Source organism: Hyla sarda, chromosome 4 (assembly GCF_029499605.1).
Source record: "Hyla sarda isolate aHylSar1 chromosome 4, aHylSar1.hap1, whole genome shotgun sequence".
In the NCBI taxonomy this organism is placed as follows: domain Eukaryota; kingdom Metazoa; phylum Chordata; class Amphibia; order Anura; family Hylidae; genus Hyla; species Hyla sarda.
The window spans coordinates 372,539,653-372,552,050 of record NC_079192.1 but is presented as its reverse complement, the minus strand read 5'-3'; the positions used below and the strand labels follow the sequence as shown (position 1 = coordinate 372,552,050).

General features: G+C 38.8%; 1 protein-coding gene across 1 annotated transcript in view; it reads left to right on the top strand.

The window, feature by feature from the left end:
• The window catches only part of DIAPH1 (diaphanous related formin 1), a 270,343-nt gene that overhangs the window by 56,340 nt on the left and 201,605 nt on the right, over window positions 1–12,398 (top strand). The window lies entirely within an intron of this gene.

Below are 12,398 nucleotides of genomic sequence, written 5' to 3'. Positions count from 1 at the left end.
TTCAGACTGAGCTAAATTAAACGTGTAATAAAAAAAGAAATAAAGGTGCTAGACACATAAAAATTAGATGTACATGGTCAGGATTAGGTACTGAGTGATACATTTAAAAAAAAATGTTTTTTGTGTTGGATCTGACGGGTTCGCTTTAAATTTGCGGTCTGTTGTACACCTTCTGTTAAAAAAAATTTGTTCGTTACAGGAAGGGTAACTGGTCTGTAAGGAGCTAATGTGAACAGGACCTTATTTTAAAGGCCTCAATGTAAAACACAAATTGTTGTGTGTCTTTTAAAGGGGTACTCCGGTGAAAACTTTTTTCTTTTAAATCAACTGGCTTCGGAAAGTTATACAGATTTTTACATTACTTCTATTAAAAAATCTTAATCCTTCCTCTACTTATTAGCTGCTGAATACTACAGAGGAAATTCTTTTCTTTTTTGAATGCTCTCTGATGACCTCACGAGCACAGTGCTCTCTGCTGACGTTATTAAGTAATAAGTCTTTATTTATTTATTTATTGTTCTCCATAGTGGGATTTTAACCCAAGGCCCCAGCACTGCAAGGCAGCAGTGCTAACCACTAAGCCACCATGCTGCCCTTAGCCTACATCTGCTATGCACGGTTGCTAAAATGAACAGAGATGTCAGCAGAGAGCACCAGACTCGTGGTCTGGCCAGGACATTTGTCTATAATACGGAATCAAAAATATGCATGTAACATGGTGTGAAACTGGCCTACAGACGATCGTTGGTGGTCCCAGCAGGAGATGCTTTGATTAACCCTTTTTCAAAGGCGCCTTGGATTGGCTGAGCAAAGATATCTCCATGGCTGGTGGTGTGGTAAAAATAAAACCGTCCCACTCCTCAGCCACTGCCGTCATGGTCGCTCCCAGTTCCGGGTCATCTTGGCTTATTGTGACCATGCAATAATTGCCCCACCCCGTTGATGGCAGCAGTATCTCACCTCAGTCAGTGATTGTGACGTTTCTTTAAATTATCATTATTTCGTATTATTTATTATTTTTACTATACTCCACAAATCTTTGCTACAATTGCCTCATATGGACTTGAAATACAAGAGAGTAAAACCGACTGGGTATGTATTAGCAAGGGGATTCTTTTCAGAGCCTCTTACCTCAGGTGGTTGTGTGAGCTCACACACAACAATGGACAGCGTGTAAAGATCGTTAGAGCCCGGTCTGCAGCCTTGCAGCCATATAGATAGAGACAAATGGACTTCCAAGGTGCGGTGGGTCTTTTGCAGCGCTGACTCGGAACAGGCACGTCAGGTGAGCATACATAGTTTATTAAAATGCAACGCGTTTCACCGCACATGCGCGGCTTCATCAGGCATGGTAATCACAGGGAGCCCCCCTCCCTGTGATTACCATGCCTGATGAAGCCGCGCATGTGCGGTGAAACGCGTTGCATGTTAATAAACTATGTATGCTCACCTGACGTGCCTGTGCCTTATAGACAGAAAAAAGTTAACTCTTTAACATCTTCCATATCAGGAATTATAAAAGATCATAAAATTACTGATCATAAAAATTACAAATCATAACCTATTTTAAACATGGCATACAAACTCACTGTGGAAGGTAAGCAAATCTGTGTACAATTTTTATTTTATGTCTTGCTTCTATCTTTTGGTGTGTGAACAAGCTCTGATTTCCAGGTGTGTATCTATTTATATATCGGACTCGTCAAGGAGAACAGCTATATATTAAGGTAATGGGTATCAGAGTAGAGTGTGAGCAATCCTCAGTATGTCCTAAAAAAATAGCTTTTTGATTTATTATTTTATTCTGCATGTTTCTATTGTATTTTATATTTACTGTTTACCTTTTAGCCTCCGGTAAACATACATATCAATTGTAAGACTAAATTTGTGTCCAGGTTATGATTTGTAATTTTTATGATCTGTAATCTTACAATCTTTTATAATTCTTGATATGGAAGATGTTAAAGAGTAAACTTTTTTCTGTATAAGTCCCCCCCCCCCCCCCTCCCTGTGATTACAATGCCTGATGAAGCCGTGCATGTGCAGTGAAACGCGTTGCATTTTAATAAACCTTTTATACTCGCCTGATGTGCCTGTTCCGAGTCGGCGCCGCAAAAGACCCACCGCACCTTGAAAGTCAATTTGTCTCTGCGTATGGACTTGGGCTGGGATAAAAGTTACTAACACTCACCTGCCCCAGTCCCTTAATGAGCCAATCCTGATGGTCTCCAGTCCCTGCTGTGGTCTTCCTGCTTTCGGCTCACCATGTAGGAACGCCCTTAGCAGATTGCTGATTGATGCCGGTTACAGTTACAACTATTGATTGGTTGAGTAAGCGCCACTAATCTTCCATGTAGAAATGAACACAGGAAAGTTGCCGGGGCCCTGGTTACTAGTTATTGGAGCAGTTCCCACCACTGCTCCCTTCTCTAGAGGCCTTCAGTGACATGGCTCTTCCTAGGAGCTAATTGGGAGAGTAGCAGCAAATATTAGAAGCAGCACAACCAACAAGTGTATGAAGATTGCAGGGTGTAAGCGGAAAACAAACAGTCCCAGTCGCTGACTGTGGTAGTAGATCCAAATGCTGCTGGAGAGTCCAGAGTGCTGCTGGAGCTTTTGCATTTGGAGCTTATTGGGAGAGATCGGTCACTCCCAGGGAGCAGCGATGGGGACCACCTCTTGTGACTAATAACCAAGGTCCCAGCTGCTTATTATAACTATCTCCACTGTAGAAAGACTTTCCCTTGTACAGGATTGTGTCCTTATCAGCTGCCTAAAGTTTTTAATGTCTTCACGCTGAGACTCTTGGCATGGCATTAGAAGGATTTTTGAGGAAGAAGTGACTTGTGGTTTCCGGGTCTTGGTGCAATTACATGTTTAACATGAGCAATCGGCCGGTGCGCTTCCTGTTTTCCTCCCCTTTTCCTCCTTATATTAGAATAGATTGTGTCTGGAAGCAGCAGGGCTCCTCTATTAAGCCATTAAAGAATATAGGAATTTTCACTTCTGTTCCTGTGTCACATCCTTATGATTAGGCCACTTTCACACAGCAATATTTGGGAGTGTGTCCAAAACACAGAAGAGGTACAAATAACTCCGAGCCTTCATGAACTTTGACCTGCAGTACAGTTCCTAAATCCTCAGCATGTCACTTTCTGTCGGATCTGCTCACGTAGGTTGTGGATTTTTTTCCCATTTACTTCATTAGGGAAATTAAAAATCCATAATAAATCTGCAATGAAGTGTATTGTCCGGAGTCTAAAATTCAGTGCCTTTTTTATTTTTACACTTTTTGCTCAATTCACAACAGAATCATCTGCAGTAAATTCTCCACAACCGCTGTTTCTTACATTTGCAAATCTAGTTGGAAAAACTGTGAAGCCCCTTCTGATAAATAGGTTTTTCTTAAAGGGGTATCGGAAAATAAACAGATTTGATCAATAGGGTTTTTTTTTTTTTTTTTTTTTTTTTGATATTGGAAAGGAAACAGATTTGTAAATTAATTCTATTAGAAAATCTTAATCCTTTCAGTAGTTATCAGCTGCTGAAGTGGAGTTATTTTCTTTATGACAACAGTGCTCTCTGCTGACACCTTTGCTTTTCTCAGGAACTGCCCAGAGTAGGAGCAAATCCCAATAGCAAACCTCTAATTCTTCGGACAGTTCCTGAGACAAGCAGAGGTGTCAGCAGAGAGCACTGTTGTCATAAAGAAAATAACTCCACTTCAGCAGCTGATAACTAATGGAAGGATTCAGATTTTTTTTATAACTTTCCGGAGCCAGTTGATATGTATAGATTCCCCCCCCCCCCCCCTAGAATACCCCTTTAACCAGAAAAATATATGAAATTATATTGTCACCATTACCAGAGAACAAGTCTTATGAAAGCTGGGAGTTGTCCATGCAAGCTGGGAGTTGTAGTTTTGAAAAAGCTGGAGGCACCCTGGTTGGGTAACACTGGCCTAGAAGGATAAAGTTTACATTTATTTATTTTTTTTGTCCACGCTACTTTGTCTCCCTTCAAATGTAGCGCAGATCTGTCTGGGATTAAGAATGAAACGAAAGAACGAAAAAAACTTCTGTTCATTTAATGGAAGCCGTAATTCCTGAGCGGTCAGCCCCGTGTTCCCTCATGTGTATGGACTTAAATAGCTGACCCAGTGACCCTTCTTAACTAGCAGCTTCAACATGTCTGGTTATCCAGTCTCCCATGACGGAGATCCCGCAGTCCTTCCTTGTATCTTCCTCTAGGAATACGGTATAACTGGTGTATCCCATGGGTTATTCCACCATTCATTTTGTGTGCAACAAACTTGCATTATGTAGATTTTGTATGGTTAACGTTAAAGAGATCTGGTTTAGTTTTTCTTTTTCTTTTTTTTTTTTTTTAGTTCTCCCCTCAGTGATTACATCAGAGAAAGTTTGGGGAACAGTTGTGGCTTAACCTTTTTCCTCAATGCAGAGAGTCTACAGACTCTCTGGGGGAGCTTTATCAAAATCAGTTCAGAGGAAAAGTTGACCAGTTACCCATAGAGACCAATCAGATTGCTTTTTTTCATTTTTAAAAAGGCCTCTGAAATATAAAAGAAGCGATCTGATTGGTTGCTATGGGCAACTTGTCAACTTTTCCTCTGCATAGGTTTTGATAAATCCCCCCCTCTGTCTCTATTGAAGACCAGGATAGACAAGGTACCTCCCGTTTTAGAAGACTTTCTTCATGTCATGGTGACTTTTTAAGAAGGTTTTTTTTGTTGTCCGTAGGTGTGGGGCCCCCAGAATCCTACCAATCACAGGTACCTCTTGACTTTACCTAGGATGGGTTCACACCACGTTTTTGCAATACAGTTCCCGTATCAGGTTTTTGATTAAAAAAAAAAAAAAAAAAAGATTCCTCGACCTGTATACAAATTTTAATCCCTGTACGGTTTGAAAAATGATGTCTGGTTGCATCCGCTTTTTAGGAAAAAAAAAGCATACATTTTTAACTTTTTACTGCATTATGAATAAAGTTTTACTTTGTTTGATTGAAATTCCAAGAAAAAAACTGTGCAAAGTCAAAATCTGTGTGGAGAAAACTGGATGGAACCGTACACACATACAGTTCTGTATGGTTCCCATTGACTCCCATGTAAAAAAAAAAAAAATTTAATAAATAAAAAATAAACTTATACGTTTTTCAATATGGTTTTTCACCCGCACCATAAACCGTGGTAGACTACGGTTTTTGGTACGGGAAAAAAAACTGACAAAACCGTACTTGATGCAAAACGGACACAACCTGATGGATTGTTAAGCATACGGTTTTCAATAGGGTTCTGTACGGTTTTCAAATTGAAAACCTATACGGGAACTGTATTGCAAAAACGTGGTGTGAACCCGGCCTTAGAGACACTAGCCAAGCATTATATGGATCTTCTATGAGCCCTTGCATAAGTGACAATGCATTTTGAGGGGGGGATATGCAGAGGTGAACACAGCAGAGACTCTCAGGGAGGCGTCTCACCACCAGCATCCTCACCGCTCAGAACTTCTAACATGTCACTGTAACCGTTTTCTGAAGCTAGAGGAACTCTTAAATAATGTTTTTATTCATTATGTTGGCCATACAAAATGCAAAAGTTGATCTACTGATTTTGAAGGGATTGGTTGACAGGTTGTTGCACATAACACCCCTTTGTTGGTTTAAAGGGGTACTCCACTGCCTAGGCATTTGGAACATTTTGTTCCTAATGCTGGGTGCAGGGGTCATGATGTCACGGCCACGCCCCCTCCCATAAACGTGCATTGAGGGGGCGTGGCATGATGTCACAAAGGGGCATGGCCGTGACATCACAACCCCCTCAGCCCGCACCCCGCAGTGGAGTACCCCTTTAAGAAGCGTTTAGTGGCTTTATCATGCGGCCAGGCTCCAGAAATGAATGCTGGATGGTTTGTGCAGCCCAATGAATATGCGAGTCTACTACACATCTCCTGATGAAAAGGGGCAATGTGCAGACAATATCGAGAATTTATATGGCCGCACAAAAGATGTCTTAGGCTCGGTTCAGACTACGGAATCTCCAGGCAGAAAATTTCCTCCCGGAGATTCCGAGTGCGGCCAGCGCCAGCTGAATCAGTCGGCGCTAGGACCACGCGGACACTGCAGTCTCCAATAGACTGCAATGTGTTCCGTGCGGATTTCCACCTGAAGAAAGGGCACCGCCTTTCTTCTGGCGGAAATTTCCAAGCGGATTGTCCGTTCACAAATTCCGAAGTGTGAATTTGTGAACGAAAAATCATTCACTGCACTATACATTTTAGCAAGCGGAATTTCCGCCCGCAATTTCAAAGCAAAATTGCAGGCGGAAATTCCGTAGTCTGAACCTAGCCTTACAAGCATATGCTTAAAGGGGTACTTAGTGGAAAATGATTTTCTTTTTGGAACACAGAGCTCTCTGCTGACATCATGACCACAGTGCTCTCTGCTGACATCTCTGTCCATTATGGGGACCCCTAGTGTTTTTTTGTTTGTTTTTTTTATTCATACATAAGCCATGATTTCTATAAAAATGAAATAAAATTTCATTTTCATAGAAATCATTAGAAAGTTTCATCTTTGCCAAGATGTACAACAGTTTTTGAATCTTACAGTGCCCATTTAAGTATCCTCCTGTTATAGATATATATTTAATAAATGTAATCTTAGTTTTGGTTTTACACTCCCCAGTCATTTAGGAAAAGCAAAGAACTATACAGGAAATCAGACTGGCACCTGTCATCAGAAGATTAAAGGGGTATTCCAGGCAAAAACTTTTTTATATATATCAACTGGCTCCAGAAAGTTAAACAGATTTGTAAATTACTTCTATTAAAAAATCTTAATCCTTTCAGTACTTATGAGCTTCTATGAGCTATAAAAAAATTTTTTTCCTGGATAACCCCTTTAAGTCAACTCAAAACCCATTGAAGAGCCTTGAAAAATTGGCATCAATTGGGTCCAGGTTGCAAATAACCTTTAAAGGACATGTCCGGTGCTCACTTTTCTTATTGTATCCGTTCCGGGCTGCAAAAAAAAATAAAATAAGCTTTCTCTTGCCTGCCTACGCTCCCCCGGTCCTCGGTAAAGGTGTTCGGTCCCCGGGCTGTATTCTTCTTACTTCCTGTTAGCCCGGCACGTCACATGGAGCTTCAGCCTATGAGCTTCTGAAGTTAAGGTTGGTGTCATCAGAGAGGACTTAGACAGAAAAGAACAACCTTAACTTCAGAAGCTCATAAGTAGAGATGAGCGAACTTACAGTAACTTCGATTCGTCACGAACTTCTCGGCTCGGCAGTTGATGACTTTTCCTGCATAAATTAGTTCAGCCTTCAGGTGCTCCCGTGGACTGGAAAAGGTGGATACATTCCTAGGAAAGAGTCTCCTAGGACTGTATCCACCTTTTCCAGCCCATCGGAGCACCTGAAAGCTGAACTAATTTATGCAGGAAAAGTCATCAACTGCCGAGCCGAGAAGTTCGTGACAAATCGAATTTACTGTAAGTTCGCTCATCTCTACTTATAAGTACTGAAAGGATTAAGATTTTTTAATAGAAGTCATGTACAAATCTGTTTAACTTTCTGGCACCAGTTGATTTAAAAACAAATGTTTTCCATCGGAGTACCCCTTTTAATAAAATGATTCAGCTTTTCTTCTGAAGAACATCACATTGAATGCTGGTGAGACTTGTCAGAATTGTAAAACGGGAAGAATAGCGGAAAAGACGTATAGCGGAGGCTGCGGGTTTCGCCTCTTCAGTAGTCACATACACTTGATGGTATTGTTACGGGGCTCCTGGATGTTTTTGTCTTCCCTTTTTATAATTATACAGTCTGACTCTCGGTGTCATCCGTCCTTTGGCTGTGTATAGCTGCTGTTTAGTGTATTGTAAACCCTGCTGGTGTCCTGCACCCAGACATCAGTGACAATGGAAAAAACATATTATTTGCAATTTTGTAGCACTAATATACAGTGCAGTATTTGTAGTCGTAGTCGCTCATATCCGTTCTGGTCCCATCTATGGCTCAGCACAATACAGCTGCATTTTTGTGTTATTATTAGAACGCAGTGGTCCTCACACTGTGGCCATTTAGATGTTGCAAAACTACAACTCCCAGCATGCCCGGACAGCCGTTGGCTGTCCGGGCATGCTGGGAGTTGTAGTTTAGCAACAGTTTGGAGACCACTGCAATATATCAGAAGCTCTTTATTTGACAGCAGTTCTTCATCTCTAAACTGTAAATATAAAATAAAATAAATAAATTAAAATAAACAAGTAAATAAAAAAATGTGCGTGCCTGATTTATCGGGAACTAATCTGTCATAATTCTGAAGTGTGTTTTTATGTATTAAAAGCAATCAAAATGTTATAAAGTGTATTAATACCTTCCATGGGAAGTATATCCTGTACTTTTGCTTGTCCGGTCTTTTGCGGTCACCTTGTGCATAGCTCACCTTTTTGGTATGTGTTTTTCTGCAGCTGGATAAACTTGTTGTCAATAATTATGGGAGTAGTGCACCCTCTTGTGGAAAACCTTATGTACTACAATTGGAAAACTTCATACCTTAGATCAAGAAATCTAGCAATTTGTCTTTTTTTTTTTTTAAATGGCTTCTCAGGTTTATTGTAGGGGTAGTGGTAGTAGTTTATTTATATATATATATATATATATATATATATATATATATATATATACATTTTTTGTTATATATAATTTTTGTATTATTTATATATATTAATAATACAAAAAATTGATATATATAGATACATTTTTTGTAATATATATAATTTTTTTGTATCATTATTATTATTAATAATATATATAATACAAAAAATTATATATATCCAAAAATTATAATTTTTTGATATATATATATATATATATATATAATTTTTTGTAATATATATTTTGTATTATATTTATTAAATATAATAATAATTATAAAAAATACAAAAATTTAATATTTTTTTTAACCAACATATATATAATAATACCAAAAAATTATATACATTTTTTGATATATATAATTTTTTGTATCATTATAAAATATATATATATATATGTTTTGTATTATTAGTTTTTTTTTTTTTCTTGTGTAGATAATCTTTATGAACATTTTAAGATTGTCAACCTACCAAACTGTTGAATATCAGGTTAAGTGACAAGTGCAGATAGTGAGCTGCCCATAGCAACCAGAATGATGCCTTCTTACATATTGTACGGATTGGTATGGACAACTCCTCCTTTTGACTGCTCTTGTTTCTATTCACTGTTCTGTTACTAGATCCTAAAATAACAAAACGCTATATGTGGTGGCAGCCGCACAGTATTCTTCACTGGTGTCTTCTCACCTTCATTATTCATTGTCTTACAAGATGTTACATTCACTCCGCAAGCTTCATATCACAACTTTAACCTGTCTGTGTGGGAATCGAGGAATCTTTAAATCTGTCATTGAACTATGTGTTAGAGGCTTTCACCTAAATATATGTGTAAGGATTCAGAGCTGGCGAGACTTGTCACCCCTTCTCTGCCCTCAATTGTTATTCAGTGTGGAGCTGGAGTGCCAAGCAATCTGAGAGACTGTTTACTATGGAGTTGCTGCCTGACAATCCTTTGCCTTTGGTGAACACTTATTTATTTATATATATGTATTTGTGCCCCCATAGATTAACATTTGCATCAGTAACTCGTTATATGGTACGAACTACTACCATGATGGCAATATGTAATGAGGCCTTTAGTCGTGGAGTCCGGTCTGTAGATCACCAGGCTACGTCCTGTTTGCCAAGGATTTCCCAGTAACCAGTCATTCTTAGTTTGGTTTGTGTTTTAGCTCTGTCCTGACAGCAGGGACGGAAAAGCAGCTATATGACCTTTCCCTTCTCTGCCTGAGTTTAGAAGGGTTTGCCTGGGAACTAAATTTTATGTTTGAATGTGGCAAATAAAAATAAAAAAAAATTTCAATAAATAGATAAGTAAAAATAACCTGTACTCACCTGTCCCAATCCCCCTGCCACTGCTAGGTAAGTGTTGATAAAGGCGAGTATTTTTATTTTTTATATAGTTGTTTTTTTGTTTTTTTTTTAAATATATATACTTGGGCCTGGTCACATTTATACATAAAAATAGTTCCCAGATGGCCCATTTATATTTTGGTGCAGCATCAGATAATATTCAATAATTTAACTTTTAGGGTAAGGTCCCACGTAGCGTATTTTGCTGCATATCTTCTGCGAAGTATTTTTTTACCCATTGAAGTCAATGGGTAGCAAAACTAGCTGAAGAAAATACACAGCGTGTACGCTACGTGGGACCCTACCCAAAACCTGTATACATTTTCACAGAAAGTTGATAAACTTTGCAAATACTTTACTCTGAATAGGTTTTGAATTATTTAATGTGTTTTTCTCCAATCACTTACAGTATATAGCTTCTTCTGCTGGTTGACCCTAGAAAGAGACGGCAGCTAATCTCCTCTGAGCTGTTAAACATGTCCTAAAGCTGGCGGCCATACACATCAGATTTTAGCTGTGCTCGTTCACTTGTCTGCACCATAAGCATGCACAGCTCCGCATTCTATGATTATTCATGACATATGCATTTTGGAGAATACCCTCCCCCCCCCCCATAGCACAGGCAAACGATTCGGCTATCTGTTACCTTAAGTATTTGGCTAGCTGAAAGGGGGTTATCAAGGAATAGAAAAACAGAGCTAATTTCTTTGAAAAAAACAGCTCCACTTCTGTCCCCAGCTTGTGTGTGTTATTACAACTTTGCTACATTCACTTCAATGGAACTGAGCTGCAGAACCACACACAACCTGGAGACAGACGGGGAGCTTTTTTATTTATAAGAAATTAGCACTGTTTTTCTATTCCTGGATAACCCCTTTTAAAGGGGTACTCCACTGGAAAACATTTTCTATTAAATCAAGTGGTGCCAGAAAGTTAACCAGATTTGTAAATTACTTCTGTTTAAAAATCGTAATCCTTCCAGTACTTATCAGCTGCTGTATACTACAGGGGAAGTTTTCTTTTTGAATTTCCTTTCTCTCTGACCACAGTGCTCTCTTCTGACAACTCTCTCCATGTCAGGAACTGTCCAGAGCAGCAGATGTTTGCTATGGGGATTTGCTCCTACTCTGGGCAGTTCCTAAAATGGGCAGAGGTGTCAGCAGAGAGCACTGTGGTCAGAGAGAAAGGAGATTCAAAAAGAAAACCACTTTCCCTGTAGTATACAGTGTACAGCAGCTTATAAGTACTGGAAAGATTAAGATTTTTAAATAGAAGTAATTTACAAATCTGATAAACTTCCTGGCACCACTTGATTTAAAAGAAAATGTTTTCCAGCGGAGTACCCCTTTAAAGAGGTTTTCCAAGACTTTGATATTAAAGGGGTATTCCAGGAAAAAACTTAATTTATATATCAACTGGCTCCAGAAAGTTAAACAGATTTGTAAATTACTTCTATTAAAAAAATCTTAATCCTTTCAGTACTTATGAGCTTCTGAAGTTAAGGTTGTTCTTTTCTGTCTAAGTGCTCTCTGATGACATGTGTTTCGGGAAACGCCCAGTTTAGAAGCAAATCCCCATAGCAAACCTCTTCTAAACTGGGTGTTTCCCGAGACACGTCTCATCAGAGAGCACTTAGACAGAATAGAACAACCTTAACTTCAGAAGCTCATAAGTACTGAAAGTATTAAGATTTTTTAATAGAAGTAATTTACAAATCTGTTTAACTTTCTGGAGCCAGTTGAGATATAGATATATATAGATATATATAGATATATATATATATATATATATATATAAAAAAAAGTTTTTTTCCTGGAATACCCCTTTAAATTCAGGTCTCCATTGATCAATGGATTTGAAGAAGGCCCCTAACATAGATTTTCTAGTGGCTGTGTCTGGTATTGCAGCTCAGTCACATTCCCACAGGTTAGGAAACACTGCATTAGGTGGTACTATATGTGGCGCTACGTCTGGTAAATAATGAAGGTGGTATGGTGCTCACAGGAGGGCCAGACCTCCACCGATCTGGTATTGATGACCTATCTCAAGGATAGTCCATCCATATAAAAGTCTCGGAAAAACCTTTAAAGGTATTACAGGATTATTTCTTTAAAAAAACAAAAAACAAAAAAAAAAGCACCACTTCTGTCCTCAGGTTGTATGTGGTATTGCAGCTCCGTTCCATTGCAGTAAATGGAGCCAAGTTGTAATACCACACACAACCTGAGGACAGGGGTGGTGCTAAAGGAACTTGCTTTGTCTTTCTATTCACTATTTTAGCTTTGTATGTGACTGGAGAAGAAATCCTAATGTAATTCATGTCCAGTACAAGGCTTTAGGAGTAAAGGATTTACAAAGTTTCTTAA